This window comes from Eubalaena glacialis, chromosome 14 (genome assembly GCF_028564815.1).
Source record: "Eubalaena glacialis isolate mEubGla1 chromosome 14, mEubGla1.1.hap2.+ XY, whole genome shotgun sequence".
NCBI classification, from domain to species: Eukaryota; Metazoa; Chordata; class Mammalia; order Artiodactyla; family Balaenidae; genus Eubalaena; species Eubalaena glacialis.
In genome coordinates, this window is record NC_083729.1 from 72,078,316 (window position 1) to 72,095,289 (window position 16,974).

Consider the following 16,974-nt stretch of genomic DNA (forward strand, 5'->3'; position numbering starts at 1 on the left):
CCCTGTTGCTGCGCTCTCCTCCGTGGCTCTGAAGCTTCCCCCTCCACCACCCGCAGTCTCTGCCAGAGAAGGGGCTTCCTAGTGAGGCAGTTTCCTAGTGGAAACCTTTCTTCCTTCACAGCTCCCTCCCACTCACTGGTGCAGGTCCCGTCCCTATTTTTTGTCTCTGTTTTCTCTTTTTTCTTTTACCCTACCCAGGTACGTGGGAGTTTCTTGACTTTTGGGAGGTCTGAGGTCTTCTGCCAGTGTTCAGTGGGTGTTCTATAGAAGCAGTTCCACATGTAGATGTATTTCTGATGTATCTGTGGGAGGAAGGTGATCTCCGCATCTTACTCTTCTGCCATCTTCTCCTCAAGCCCAGTTCCTCCTGTTTTTCCAGGGTCAAATATATGTTAAGAACTGATTTGCAGTTGTTATAAAGAAGAGAATTTACAAAGCATTTAGCTATTGCTATTGCTTTATTGTTTAGGACATCATAGGGAAAAGGATATAAAATGGGAGTATTTTCATTGTTTATGATCCTCTTCTTATATGGAAAAGTCATCACTGTGTCTATTCTTATAGTTAAATCTTAGAGGCTTTACTGAAAATCGAAGAGCAATAAAAGCAGATGTAGTTTTACTTGAGAAATGTTTATCTTAGCTCCACTTCTCAGGTTGTGTAGACATATATGGGCATTAAATAACCTAAGACATTACTGAATTGTTTTACTTCATTTAAATGGTGGCACTCCTGGGAAAAAAAAGATGGCTGTGTACACAATCAACAGCACGATTTGCACCCATTTATTTAATTTCCCATTCTGGTCAAATTTTTATTTAAATATCAAAATATATATATAAATCCTTAAGAAACATTTGTATCATCAATTCAGGAGAGTAAAAGTTAGCATCCATAAGAGAGAAAACTAAAAAAAAAAATCCTTCAAGATTTAATAGCAGAGAAAGAATTGAAGGATGGAGGGAAGCATTTGTTTTTTTTGACTCCTGATTTGTGAAAAATAAACATTACTGGGTTTATGCAGATGGAATTTCCAATATATTCTTATTATTAGTGAACCTGGGACTGCAGAGATCACATAGGCTAGTCAAGAGGGGTAAACTTCAGTGCTGGGAATACTTTTAAGAAAGACAATAAAAGTGTGCTTGTGGAAATCCAGCTTGCACTTGCTTGAGACAGATTTCTAAATAAAGTGGCCACTTTGTGACAGTTACAGTGAGATTGATGGTACCTGCTGTAGACTGGAGCCCTGGATAAATTTAGGCTATCCCAACAAACACAGAAAAGTGAACTTTTAGTAGCAAAGTAGCAAAGTTTCTGGCCACAAAACCACCTATTAGAACAAACATATAATAAACAAATATTAACAAATATATTCCAAAACTCTAGTAAAAGAATTACTGAAAATGACCAGTTAAGATATATTATTGCAATGGTTGAGTATTTTCAAAGTCCTCAACACAATTTGTTTCACCAAAGGCAAGATTGTAATTAGCAAAACTGAGATACCGACACACTGTAGATGTTTTACCTGGTTTCAAGTCTTCACCTCCAAAATAAAGCAGAAATTGTAGAGATATCTAACTGGCCATATTACCGATGCTCTGAATTTTTGTCTCAACTTTAGCACGGACCTTGGAAATGTATATGAAAATTTTACTTTAGTGTTTATGTGAAAAATTGTAAGCTTTGATGAAATTGTTGCAATTCTTTTAGACAGATAAACACATAATAACTGATTACAGAGTCTTTAAAAAGACTGTTTTATGAAAAGTCTTGGTCTAAACCATCCTGGTCTCTTTGACAAATCTCCCAAGGAGAAGAAGGGGCCTACAAGGTCCCCTCGGTCCTTGGGTAGGGTGACCAGTATCATTTCCAATTTAAAACTATATGGTTGCAAAATTCTGGACACTGTCATGAAAGGAAAAGAACAGGGACATGATTAATGTCAGAAGCAATCAACATATGTCCACTAAAAAAATTAGTTTGAGTTCTTATTTAACTTTATTTGTTGCAAATCTGGAACATATTCTCTTTACCATCATTATATTGACCCCAAATCATCAATCATATTTTATAAGAAAGATTATTTGAAAAACATATCATTTATATTAAAAAAGCAAGGAAATAAAGTATTTAATCAACTCAAGAATTTAAAATTAAATATCATACTAAGCTAACTAAGAAAAACTAATGGGGAGGAAAAAATTATACTTGAGACCAAACTTAGATGATTATTTTAATAAGGACCGTACAATACCAAAATGGACTCAAAAACCAAAATTGATCAAAATTATGGAAATAACCAGAGAGTTTTAAAACATTTTCAAACTGTTTTAAATAAAAACAGATAACAGAGTTCTATAGGTAGGATAATTAAAACCTTTAAGTAAAAATCATTTCAAAACTATATTTCTATTTGAGGGAGAAAACAACATGATTATAGAAAAAAGATCCTACAACCACACCAAAATCCCCAAATCCAGTGTTGTAGTGCCAAAAATGTATTTGCACTTGGTACATAGGTACTCTTACCCCTGGATATTAGTTTAGGATGGTGGTGGCTGGGACATCTAAGTTTTATTTACATTGTGATAAGTTTAGATTCATCAGGGAATGTAATCAGTCTCTTCCTGTAAAAACTGAGTCACTGTTGGATACAATGTTGTCTTTTCACATTCTGCTCTCCTCTCCTTCCTCTCCAATTATCTCCTCCAAGGCTTTGATTATGTATTTAGAGAGGTCTTGTGACCTTGAATCAAGAGAGGAAGACTTGAAATATTTGTATTAACAAAGTGTCCTCTGCAGACTTGCTAGACCCTGTTCTGGGGTGCTGGTTTTAGGCTCCTCCTGAACTGATATCTTCTGGAGTAAGACATCATAAAATCTGGCTTTTGGGGAGCATGGTGTTCTGGCACCCACTGCTAGAATCCTTAATCCTGGCCATTAACCTCTGGACTCAAAGTCTTCACACCTCACACACACCCTTCATTTTAATCCCATGCCTCTGCTGGCCCACAGACTTTCTTCATACTTCTCTGTCTCCTTTTATGGTCATTGGACAATTCTGGGTCTTTTTCTCACAATTCTCAGCACATAGGGATCCAGACTGGCTTCTGGCTAACCCTTCTAGTTGCTTTTTGCCGATGCTGCTGCATGGTTACCATGTACTTTTGAGGAAAGTGACCGTGGATCATTAGAGACCTGAAAGTGTGCCAATAGCTCTGGAAGCTCTCAATTTCCTCAAATAGATAATGATTCCTACCCCTGTCCCTATGTTCATCCTTCTGGGAAAGTTTGGAATCATAACTCATGTGTGTCTGACCCCTTAAATCTACCTGAATCTTCCTTCTCCTCCCTCAATCTAGTGGAACCAAAAGGCTTAAGCTTTCCCCAAAGCCTTTCAGTCTGGGAAGGACTCCTCCCCACTTTTGTAATATTCTATAGTTACATTAACCAAAGGCTAACTCTTTTTTATGCTGAAAGATGGAACAAAGCATTTCAGAAAATTCTTTTTCTCTGTACTACTCTCTGCCTTCACAAATATGGTCTTGCTAAAGAGGTCATGCGAGTCAGCTTTAAGACTCAAAGCTGATCGATGGCCTCTTTCTTCTAGGAAATAAGTAAAGATTTCAGAACATATAGATTTTCCATGAAGATTAAATGATAAAAAGCAGGTCAAGTCCTTAGCACAGTGTTCACCATATAGTGACCATTCAGTGCACGTTGGCTGCAATGGTTGTTGTGGTTATTCCCCCAATGTCAAGGTGGAAATTCCCAATTGTTTCTTAAAAATCAATTTCTCTGTTCAGAGAATATCTTTGAATATTATTCTAGATATGGTCTTCCCTGGCAATGTTTTGTGCAATGTTTTCTCTCAGACCTTCCCTTTTTCTTCTCTATAAAATCTCTGGATTCCAATGAATCCCTGTGCATATTTCCTCTGCACAATCCTCCTCGATACTCTCCCTTCATACTCTCCCTGCATCTTCCCCTGCCTCCCACCAACCCCTCTGCACAGACTCACTGGATAGTCCCCCTGCATGCTTTTCCTCCTTTCCAACACCTTCCTAACCTGAACGATCAGAAACAAATTCCACTATACTCTTTTGGATAATTTTTTTTTCCTCCTTCACTCAATTCTAACATCATCTGTAAGAGTTAAACTTTTCTCCTAATAAGTGCTCCTAATTCTTTAGCTCCTTATGTGTTCCTAGTATGATTTCTGCCACCTTTAAAGTTATTTTGTTTTCACTTAAAATATTTCATGGTCCCTCCATCTGCTTCTTCCATGGATTCTGTAGCAATTTGATTCTCACACACAAAGAAGTCTGGGTGACAGATTTTTTCTAATGTTATTTGCCTTTGTATTTGAAATTATTTTTCTTAGATATGGCAAAAACTGGGAGGTTGGGAGGTATGTCCCTAAGTCAAGTCCCACAGGTGACCACTGAGTCTCTTCTTTTACATTTTAGACAATATCAATCTGCTAACTTTCAGAAATCATTGTTTACTAAAGATATAAACCATGGGAAATGAGAATAAGAATTTCCTCAAGGAAATCCAATAATCCAAATGATTTTTTTCTGTCAAATGGACCTACCGACCACTCTTAAGTTACCTTTAAAACAAAAGTGAAATATCATCATAGGGAGAGAGTTGCCTGTTATGAGATGAGACTTTCCTCATTCAAGGAATAAACACTCACCATGACAAATGGTTTTGCTGTAGGACATGGGCCTTTAATTTTCTTCTAACATGGAAGTAGCAGTACTTTTTGGGTGTATGTGACAGTGTGTACATGGGATGGGTGAAACCTCAGGAAAAACAAGGCACTGTGTCCCGAAGCATCAATTTGTTCTATGGTGTCATTCAAAATGCCTTTTAAAAAATAGTGAAACAAACCACATTATTGTAGATTCAATCAAAAGTATACCAGAAGACTTGGAAGCAAAATACAAAAAACTAGAGGGATCTTTTCCTTTCCTTTGAGAGACATTGGGCCTCACTCTAAATCACTCAGAGGTTTGTGCTCTCTTGCCCACCCTTTTAATTAAAGTGTTAAGTATGCTTAGTAGAGAATTTTTAGGAATTAATGGATTTGAGTATTTAGTAAGCTAAGAATTCAGAGAACTGATGCTAGACTGGCCTACCATTAATTAAATGAGGGCTTACTCTTCAGTAGATTTAGAATAAACTCCAAAAGCCAGAGGAAGTTTAAACCACTTCTCCTCTTTTCTCTACTGGTTACGTGACATTATGATTTTAAGTAAAATATTTCTTCAAAGTCCTTATATTTGTAAAATAAATTTTATACAATTCTTCAATACTAAGAGCTGAAGGATACTGCCATTCAATTCTAGGAAATGATTTGCCTTTGTCTAGCCATAGCCATCAGATGCACAAGGTTATAAATTACTACATAAAAATAATGCTGTTCGCATAACACAGGGAGATCACCTCGGTGCTTTGTGACCACCTAGAGGGGTGGGATAGGGAGGTTGGGAGGGAGACGCAAGAGGGAGGGGATATGGGGATATATGTATATGTATAGCTGATTCACTTTGTTATAAAGCAGAAACTAACACACCATTGTAAAGCAATTATACTCCAATAAGATGTTAAAAAAAAATGCTGTTTTTCCTATTTATTTTGTACAACCTAGTCATTTTATATGATGACCTTGTGGCAGGGCTCTAAATGTGTTAGAATAGACCATATTTCCCATCTATCTTCTCTAAGAGAAGTAAATCAGGTAATGCCCGACTTCCATGTCATGGTTGTTGTGGTATCAATAGAATCCTAAATTCTGAAGCTCAGTTACTCTCAGTGTCCTTTTATCACATCCAAGACACCAAGGCTCATGAGTAACATGCTTGGGAGTGGGAAATGGATCAAGTTTCTCTTTATAATTTGCCATAATATATCAGGATTGGACAAAAAAGTGGAATACAATTTGACTGATAAAAAATAAACCTGCTGAAATTAGTAACATTAGAGGTGGCTGTGGCTACGGCTTACAAATGAGTGTGCTTGGAAGTTATTTTATTGGAATGTAAATGACTTCAGCTAATGAAGTTGCTGGTCATGGACAGGGTTCAAGAAATTCAGGTTGAACTTATAAGAAGTCAAGAAACTTCTAATGCAGTATTCTCTGATGCTGTCATGTGTTCTCAACACAAATATGAAGTGACTGTCTTGGCCTTGGAGAGGTAGAGAAACAGAGCATGAACATTGGGAAGGTGTAGTATGAAAAAGAATATACTTGGGTTTTGTCCCATAAAGGCTCAGAACTTCAAAAACTCTAGGAATTTCCTGAGTGAGAAGAGTTGCATTGTTATGGCAATGAGGTAATTCATGCTGAGTTTATTAATAGTTTCTGGATGGGAGCTGGTCACCAGAATAACCAAGAAGGGGATTAGAGGGTTGAGACTTTCAACTGCCAGACCTCTGGGGAAGGGAGAGGGCTGGAGACTGAGTTTAATCCTGAGGCTAATGATTCAATTAATCATACCTACTAACACAACTTCAGTAAAAACTCTGGACACTAAAGCTTAATAGAGCTTCCTGGCTGGTGAACACATTCACCTGGTTGGTAAATATTGATGTGTGAAGAGGGCAAAATGCCTTGACTCTGTGGGTTGATGACACAGAAGCTTTGTGTTTGGAACCCTCCCAGACCTTGCCCTATGTGTATTCTTTATGATAACAGTCTAATCTTAAGCATAGCACTTTCAGTGAGTTCTGTGAGTTGTTCTAGTGAATTATCAAAACTGTGGGGATTGTAGAACATTGAAATTTGTAGCTAGTCAGTCAGACACTAACCCTGTCTGGTGATTAGCAGCAGAACTCTATTTTAGTACCTCCATTTGATGTTACTCAACTTGGAATGGAAACAGAATGGAAGAGAAGCTCTGATACACTGATAATTGAATTTTGCATTAGGATACATAGAGACGATGTCTTGAATATAAGTAGATATTTCCCATGTTTATTTTCTGGCAAAGCCACACTTCCCAGTATAGTTAAGAGGGACTTATTTTGGAAGTATTTTTCAATGTGGGGTGTGGACAGTTTGGTAACATGTTTTTCTGAAAGCTGACAAAATCTGCAGTGAAGGAGGTTGTGTTGTTGGGATGGAATTTGAAAGTCTTCACTTGTGAGTAGAAATAAAGCCTGAGGTATTAAACAAGACCTTTCCTCTGAGGTCAGTTGGACACCACTGAGTGACTTTGAACAGGGAAGCAACATTTTTAAAGGCTCACTCCTGCTGTTGAGTTGAGAAAGGTAAAGAAGAGGAATAGCAAAAGTGAATGTAGCAAGAGTGCAGAAGTTGTTGAAATAATCCAGGAAGGAGATGATTGGACTAGGGAGGTAGCAGTTGCTAAAGTTTCTAAAGTAAAAGCAAAGGTTCAAATGTAGTATGCAAAGTTTTAAATAAAATTGTTCAATAACTGTGCATATAAGAAAATGCAATCCTATAGTAAAAGACAAAGAATAATAAAGACAGTATTTGGAAAGAATATGTAAGTTAATAGAATTAGCCCAAACCTACTTCTTATCAATTAATGTAAACAGAACAAATCTAATTATTAAAAGAAATAGAGTTACAAGTTCTAACAAAGAACCTTACACTGAGTTTACCAGAAAAGATATAACTAAAATGAAAATGACACAGACATGTCACTCAGATTTTTAAAGTATGCAGAAATGCTTGGGACTTCCCTGGCAGTCCAGTGGTTCAGACTCTGTGCTTCCACTGCAGGGGCCACATGCTTGACTCCTTGCTGAGGAACTAAGATCCTGCATGCTGCGTGGCCAAAAAAATAATGCTTACCAGACAGCTGCTAACAAAGAGTTCAAAGAATCTATGATATTACTTTCAAGCATTTTGTAATAAAGTTAAAAGTATTTACTAAGAAAAAGATGAACTTTAAATTATAGAAGGTAAATACGCAATAAGGTTTAACAATCATATATTTTTACATATCAAATAAAACAGCTGATAAAAGTAAGAGAGAGAGAGGGTGAGGGAAGAAGAGAAGGAGGAAGGAACAAAGGAAGAGAGGAAAAGAGGAGGGGAGGGAAGAATACATAAAAGTATAAAATAAAATACACAAAGCACAAAAAACAGGATGAGCAAAGAGAATTGTATAAGATACAACAGAAATAGAGAAATTGAACTCATGTCTTTCAGATCTTCCTAATCAAATATCCTAAAAATTAATAGTGAAATAAGCAATGTGATCAGGCAATCTATGAGCTTAAACAAAAGAACTCATGTGAAACTTTGTTTTTTTTTTTTACAAGAAATAACATTTTTAACATATACACACACACATATGTTGTCTACAATTCTCTCATCTCCCCAAACACTGAATCCATTGTTCAATTCAATATTCAAAGTAGGAATAATATAGAACATTTTCTCTGAATAACACTAGAAATTGAGAGAGAGAGGAAATGAGAGAAAGACAGAGAGAGAGAGAAGGAAAGAAAACTCCAGAAAATTAAATATTTACCTCATAAATAACTCTTGGAAAAAAGGAAAAAATAAAATAGAAGATTGCAAAATATCCAGAAAATAATGGTAGTGAAAACACAACATATCAAAATTAATGATCTATGACTAAAATGATGCTGAGAAAAATTAATAGACAATTGTTCACATACATAAACACATAATGATCAACCTCAAAAATATTTTTTAAAAATTAGAACAGAATTTTTGACAACACTTCGCAAATTGCTTACTGTCTTTATTTCCTTTAATTATTCTTCTATATTAAATCGTGGGCCTTTGGTTTGAGATGGCCCAAGTTTAACACTTTCTGTTTTTCACTGTTGCCCTCAGTGAGGAGTTGTCCTTTCTTTTCCTCTCTTTTTCTCCTTTTCTTTCAGATGTGAGAAGGGCAGTTTGTGGGTAGCTTCTAGGACACTTTTGTTACATACCGTGAACCAAAGAATTCTTAAAGCACAGCATAAGACAAAAATTGGCAAAAAGATTGGTTTTCTTATAAATTTCACACACTAATAACAGGTAGAAAATGTGAGTTTTTATAACAAAATAAAATGAGAGCCAATTTGGGGAATCATTAGTTAGAATGTAAAGATTTAAAGTTACAATTTCCTAATATAAGTCATAAGGAGCTCTAATATGTAAAAGGTTGTAATAAACTCAGCTGGGAAAGAAATTTTCAATCCCTTCTCATCTGAATTCGGCTAGTTATAATAGCTACTTTAATTAATAATGGGCATCTTGTCTTTTTTTTTTTTTTCTCAGAATTACTGTGAAGATATCTCTGTGAAAATCTTAAAATATGTTTGTATGAGGCAGCCTCTGTATGTAGGGGAAGGTGAAGAAAACATACTTTTTTTTAATCTAACATGTACAATGTAGGTAGTTAAGAATTTTTGATGTATGCTAGTGACATTTAGATATATATGTCCATGGTCTATTAGGATTATAAAGAAATAAGACAAGGTCACAGAAAAGATAAAATAATAAGCCTCTCACTGTGTCCCATTTCTTATGATGATGACTTGAAACATGTTTTTAATATTGGAGCTGTAACACCTTTAGCAAATGATTTTCAGTATTAAGCATTAACCAGGTCATTGACTGACTCAATGTATGAACAATGCCGAGGGACCAAGATAATCTCCCACATATCTGTAGCCAGCTGAGGGTTTTGTTATTTCATGATATCCTGGACCCTTATCCAATGCAACACACTATGACTAGAATAAGTTTCCTTTTTGGCCCCATTATCAAGTGTTCTTTGATGGATATTTATTTCCAAATGTATTTTATGTTGTTTTGTAAGTAGAGATGCATACATGAAAATGATTTCTTGGTGTATAATTCTGGCTATGCTTTGGTACCACTGACAAAAAGCAGGTGAACAAGAGTTAAGGAAAGAAATTAAGTGCTTGCCTCCAAAGAAACCAATACATACTCTGCCCACTAAAACACCCATAAATAATGTGGTATAGCTGTATTTCTGACTATTCCTTAATAGCATATACTACTGCAAACCATAAGACCATAAAAAAAGGGCAAATATTTAAAGGATTTATATAATATTTGGGTAATTAGATATTTTGCATTTTGCTGGAGAGATTTTTTTCTGTAGATAAATATATGATTTTTTACCTGTATATTTCTTTCTGGATTTTTTGTTGAGATTAGCCAGATCTAATTGCCCAACTATTATATATTCATATATTCTAAGTATTTAAACAAGGATAAATTGCTTTATTTTAAAGGAAACTACTAGCTAACTTCCTATTCAAAATTCTCATAAAGGTGAATGAGAAAAGGACTAACATCTAAATAGTAAATTAGTCAAAACATAGTCAGAAATATTTTTCCAGATATCTCATTGTATGTATCTCAGTTTCTAATACAATATTGAATAACTGAAAGATTATCCATCAACAGAGAATGGTTAAATGAATATCTAAAAATGAAATGTTATGGAGCTAATAAATGGACAATGTGGATCTTTTGCTCTCTTGTTGTCAAACTCAAATTCATGTTCCTGCTGCACAATGAGTCAAACAAACCGAAACTTCAGAGTTTAGAGTAGAGAAAGGTTTATAGCAAGGGCCACGCAAGGAGTACACACAGCTTGTGCTCAAAAGACTTGAACTCCTGGTGTTCTTCAGGGAAGAGTTTTTATAGACAAATTTTTGTGGTAGGGCTGCAGAGTGCAGAACTGTCTTCTGATTGGTTGGTGGTGAGGTGACAGAGTGGTGATTAAGGAATCTCAATCATCAGCCTTCTGGTTCCAACCAGTCTGTAATCTATGTGCTTGTGCTCAGCCTGAAGTTACAATCCTCCACCTGGGTATTTCCTGTAGAAGAACTCAAAGATATTTATCAGCTTTATCACTACACTACATGTTTCTTGAATGCTTTTCCTTTGTTTCTGCATTCCCTCACTTTCCTAATTAGTAACTATTTGAATCTGCCCTTTGGAACTCAGAGAAGGCCTCCAAACAAGAAGTTAGGGACAAAGAAAGGCTTTTGTACCCAGGAGAGCCTCACAGGTTCCTGCATGATTTCACTCTCACTCTTTTGCCCTTTAATGCTCATTAAAATAAGTCATTTTCTAAAGGTTGGATTTAAGAATATTCATTTTTCACTAATTTTTATTTGCTTACTGATATATCTGTTACAAAGTTATTTTAATTTGTAAACAAAAATCTTTGAAATTAACTATATTAATCTCATTGTAAAATCTCCCAGTTTCTATATTTATGCTTTTCCATAACTTACGTGAGGTAGATAAAAATATTATAGCATTTACAGTAAATGTATTATTTTGTGTTTGTAGCTATTTGATGTTCCTACTGTTAAATAAAATTCATATTTTATGACAAGACAAGAAAAAATTAAACATGAAAAACTTTTCTCGCCCTTTGGCCTCCTCTCTGCCCCCTACTGTGCATTGTGTATATGCATTATGCATCAACCAAACCTCCCCCATTGACAGAAATACCTGATCAACCATAAAGAGCAACATTCTTCTAGCATCCACAAGATAACTCTTTAAAAGATAACATTCCTTCTTGATTTTGTAAGGGGGCAAAAATGACACTTAGATCTGGATTATGTAAACTGTCAATAATATATCATTTAATGTAAACCTTCTGTTTAAAAACTTATATAACTGTGCCTTGACTTCTAATGGACAAAACAGTTCTCAGAGCTTTTTGATATGCTCTTCCCAGGTTATAATCCTCAAATTTGGCTTGAATAAAATTTTCCACTTATTTCATAGACTGACTGATTAATTTTTCATCAACACTACTTACCTTACTCTTATGTATATAACTTAAGTTTACAAATGAAAGTTACCTTCATATGGACCATAGAATATCAAAATATCTTAAAAAATTGATTTGTTAAAATTAATGTCCTTTTTTAGGAAGCATATAAAGACATTTTTAATGGTATGCATATTAAAGCAAATATTGTTCTTAAACCTAAACTGTTGATAAAAATCAGTCCTCTGACCTAATCAAAACATTGTTTTTATTTGTACCACAAAACTAACCAGAATTCAATGGCAGTGTTTAAAAGTTATTTTTTGTTGTTGTTGCAGTTAACAGGTAGAGATGTGTTTTATATACGAATTCAAATGTCAATTTTTATAATACTACCAGAGATTGAAGTCTCTGTCTTATATACTTCTCTATAGGTCAAGGAGTTTCAATTTATTCATACTTTTAGTCAATGTTTATGACTTTCTCTATAAGAGTAAAACTGATTCTTTTCCCAGAGGCTAGAAAATTTTACGATGATGACTTTCTGGGGATAAGAATCCTGAAGCTCATTTTCTGCTGGGGAGCAAACTTCTCAGCTACATGGAGACTGCCACAAGCCAAATTGTATTGTGTTATATTGTGAGAAAGCATTCATTTTTGAACATTTGCAGCTGTTTGGAAGCTTCCATTTTCCAAGAGCATGTATTCTTTATAGCTCCATTTTAGCTATTAATTTTCTAAACCTTTGCTTTTCCAGTCTTTTTCTTGTATCATTAGAAATATTTAACTAAATATTTTTTGGGTAAAAATTCAGTTTTTTGTGAATTAGTTTTGTATCTTTTTGAAGATTTGAATCTTTGGCTTTAGAGCCTATAATTTGTCTATTAAGAGACAATGGACACAAACATAGATGTAATGATCAATTGCCATGGAGATAAGCATATCACCATAGCAACTTGTATCATGTATATGTGTGTGAAAAATCCTGAGGGATGGGGAAGGAAGATGTTGGATACGTGTGTGTATGTATTTTAATATTTTCAAAGGCTGAAGGATAATTTATCTTCTCTTAATTAGTGACTATCTTTTCAATTCATTGAAGAAATAGATGTAGAGTCACCTTGCCAATTCTGGTCTTTTGCTTTGTATCTAACACGTACTCATTCTATGTATATGGAAAATTATTCTCTTCCTGATCCACTTATGGGTTCATAAATAGCATTTCAATTATTTGAACAAAGGGTCAGCTTAATTAATAATAATAATAATAAACCTGCATGGCATTCAGAACACTGTAGGACACAAAGAGAAGATGGTAGGAAATAGGCATTTAAGTTAATGAGGTAAAATACAGTCAGGGACAATGATATGGATAAATATAAACCAAAAAATATAAACCAAAAAAAATCAAACTTTGCATTCTATTTTATTGGTAAAAGAATTTGAGTTATATTAAGAAATCCAAAAGTGATAGATTTTATTATTGTTCACAATTAATAAATGCCCTCCTTCCCTGTAAGAGGATTGATTATACATCCCTACCAACCACCATGTGACTTCATTGCAGAGAAATGTACATCCCACCACTTTGACTTTGGGGTAGATCTTATAGCCTGCTTTGACCAGTGGAATGTGAGAAGAGTTCACCCAACTGTGTGCAAGCAAGAGCTTTAAGAAACATTGTGAAGCTCTGTGACTCTTTTGCTCTCTTCTCCTTTACACAAAACAACGTGTCTGAAACTGAGTCTTCTCCTCAGCCTGAGTCCTGGAAAGAGAAGATATGTGGATCAGAGCAGCTACAGCTCACACTCAGGTATCGTTATGTAATGTAAGCCAATGACTTTTTTCTAATCTTCGCAAATCTGCAAGTATGCAAATTAAAATGAACTTTTGTTGTTTGTTTTTGGTCATTTATTCATCTGTCATCTGTCATCCCTCCCCATACTTTTTAAAATCATTTTAATTATTTTTTATTCTAGTAAGAACAAAACATGAGATCTATCGTCAACAAATTTTTAAGTGCACACAACAGTTAACAACACTATAGTATTATTAACCATAGGCACAATGCTGTACAGCAAATCTCTGGAATTTATTCATCTTGCATGACTAAAACTGTACACCCATTGAACAGCAATTTTCTGTTTTCCCTTCCCTCAGCCCCTGAAACCACCATTCTACTCTCTGTTCCTGAGTTTGGCTTTTTTAGATTCTACATGTAAGTGGAACCATGAATATTTGTCCTTCTATGACTGGCTAATTTTAATCAGCATAATGCCCTCAAAGTTCATTAATGTTGCTGCATATGGCAAGGTTTTCTTCTTCTTCTAAGGCTAAATAATGTTACATTGCATGGATCTACCACATTTTCTTTATCTGTTCATCTGTCAATGGACACTTAGGTTGTTTCTTTGTCATGGGTATTGTGAATAATGCTTCAATGAACATGGGAGTGAATATATCTCTTCATGATCCTGATTTAAATGATTTTGAACATATACCAAAAGTGGGATTTGGAGATCACATGGTAATTCTATTTTCATGTTTTAAGGAACCTTCCCATTCTTAATGTGTGTTTAGTAGAGTTGAGTCTACCCCAGCATTTTGGTTTTTGCTGGTTCAACCAGAGTATGGTTTTCATCATGTGGTCCACTAAGATTAAGGATCCCACTTAACATTGTTGGAAGAGAAGCCTCACATCCCCCTACCCCAACCTGGGGGCCTGACCTTGGCAGAACAGAATCTGGTCCTGCTGCAGCAATGCATCAATAAGGAGAGAGTCAACCCGAGAAGGGCTCTTCAATAAGCAGCAACCAAACCTATTAACTGTCAGTGAGGTGAAATATACATTTCCAATTATGTAACCTGTTCATTGGGTGTTTGGGTCATCTTGCTATAGAAAATCAGTAACAATTATAATTTCCCCAAATTTCTATTGTTTATTTAAGAGTTTTTGTAAATATATATACTAATGCTCTAAATTGATACATGATTATCAATGACTCAATCTTTATGTGGCTTTTCATTTTATCATAATAAAATACATTTAGTGTTGCTATCTTATTTAAAATCACTTTACTTAGGAGGAAGCTGCTGACTGAAGTGACTGAAGACCTGCTGGGTGAGAAAAGGCAGCATCTTCAGCACCAGCATCCAAGCAGGAGGCGGAACTGTGCCCCTGGATGATTTTCAGCGGCTTCTAGCAGGGCTGCCCTTCAAGCCCTACAACTTCTGGGCCCCCGGCGTGTCCTCCACAACAGCGTACACCTGCACGCCCTGCTCAAGTCCACACCCAGGTCTGGCAGATCTTTCTGGAGTTGCGGTTCACAGGGATGGTGACGGTCAAACTCCTGGAGCGCTCCTTCTGGTACTTTTGACGCCCTCTTCTAGCCCCAGCAGCACCCAGGACACGACCAGCATGACACCTTCCTGGGATATCCAGCCGAAGCCTTGCAGCTCCCAATGGACTATGTCCAACAGGTCAAGCCGACCCGCTCTCAGGGTGGCCGGGGCTCACAGGTGAAAAAACGGGACTGCAGGGGGCGGGAGGAGGTGGGGAAAGTTCGCTGCACGTGCACGCACACCACGTCAGCTGCCACCCCGCCTGAGCAAGCCCTTCACGCCCGCAAAGTACCTCACCTTCTACCGTGTGTTCTGGAAGGAGACCCTGCACGCCTCGCATTTGGCCGAGTTCCACCAGATCAATGGCCTTGTGGCTGACCACTGCCTCACCCCAGCCATCTCGTGGGCGTCATGCTGGGGTTCTTCACCAAGCTAGTATCTCCCAACTCGCTTCAAGGCGGCCTACAGTCCTACACAGAGCCCAGCAAGGAGGTGATGGCTACCACCAAGTCCTGAAGAAGTGGATGGAGGCCGGGAGCTCCGGGCTCTTCTGCCCCAGATGCTGCTGCCCATAGGGCTCCCTAGGAACTGGTCGGTTGTTGCCTGAGGCCTCTCCCTGGAGCACCTGACCATGATCAAATGTGGCATCAAAATATCTGGGAGCTGGTGGGCCTAGGATGAATCTGCATATGGGGTAATACAGCCCGTTGCGCTGCCTGAAGGCCAAACCGATTCAGGTATAAATAATATAATTTGTGAGATGGGGGGTTGGGGGGTTCTTGGTGGGGCGGAGGGAAAATGGAAAAGAAAAAAGGGGGGGAGGAGAGGCATCCAGTGGATTGCTTTATAACTTTGTTTAAAAAATTCAGTTGCCTAAATTTGGGGGAATATTTTGTAGTCTAATTCCATTCCCTTAGTCTATGGATCTGTCCTTTCACCAATACCACCGCTGACTTGATTAATGTAGCTTTCAAGTAAACATTTAAATTGAAATGTATGAATCTTCCAAATTTGTTCTGCAGCTTTAAAGTCATTTTTGTCAATTCAGGTTTCTTTGTCTTTCCATATAAACTTTACACTTAGCCTTCAGATATCTACAAAAATCTTCCTGGAATTTTAATTAGGATTGCACTGAATCTACAGATCCAATTGGGGATAGTATATTTCCTAACAATGTTGAGTCTTCCAGTCTAAGAATATGGTATATCTCTTCATTTATTTGTTGTTTAATTACTTTCATTTGTGTTTTATAGTTTTCAACATACAGATCCTGAACGTATTTTTGTTAGGTTTTTACCTAATATTTTAACTTTATTCAGTGCTACAGTAAATGAAATTTATTTTTTTTTAATCCCATTTGTTCATTGTGAGTAGGTAGGAATAAAATTGATATTTTTATGTCCACTTCGCATCCTAAGACGATAAACTCTATTAATTCTAGAAAAGTTTCCGAGTTTTTCAGATTTTCCACATAGAAAATCATTTCATCTGTGATTTAAAAATGCTTATTTCTACTTTTATATGCTGTGTGCTTTGAATTTATTTCACTTTATCATTATATTGACTAACATATCCAGCATAATGTTAAATATGTCAGGAGAGAGATTGCTCTTACCTTGTTGCTGATTTTAAGGGTAAGGCATACAGGCCTTCACTATTACGTATGATGTTAACACTGGTTATTTTAGATACCCTTGTGAAGTGGAAGAATTCCCTTTTATTCCAAATTTACTGAGCATTTATCATAAACTGATGTTGATTTTTTTTCAAATGCTTTCTATGCATCTGTTGATAGGATCTTGACCTTGTTAAGTCTGTTATTATGATGAATCACATTGACTGATACATAGATGTTGAA

General features: G+C 36.2%; 1 pseudogene; it reads left to right on the plus strand.

Moving 5' to 3' along the window:
- The window catches only part of LOC133105001 (phenylalanine--tRNA ligase alpha subunit-like), a 170,074-nt pseudogene extending 154,282 nt beyond the window's left edge, over nt 1-15,792 (plus strand).
- Nucleotides 15,793-16,974: the final 1,182 nt, after the last annotated feature.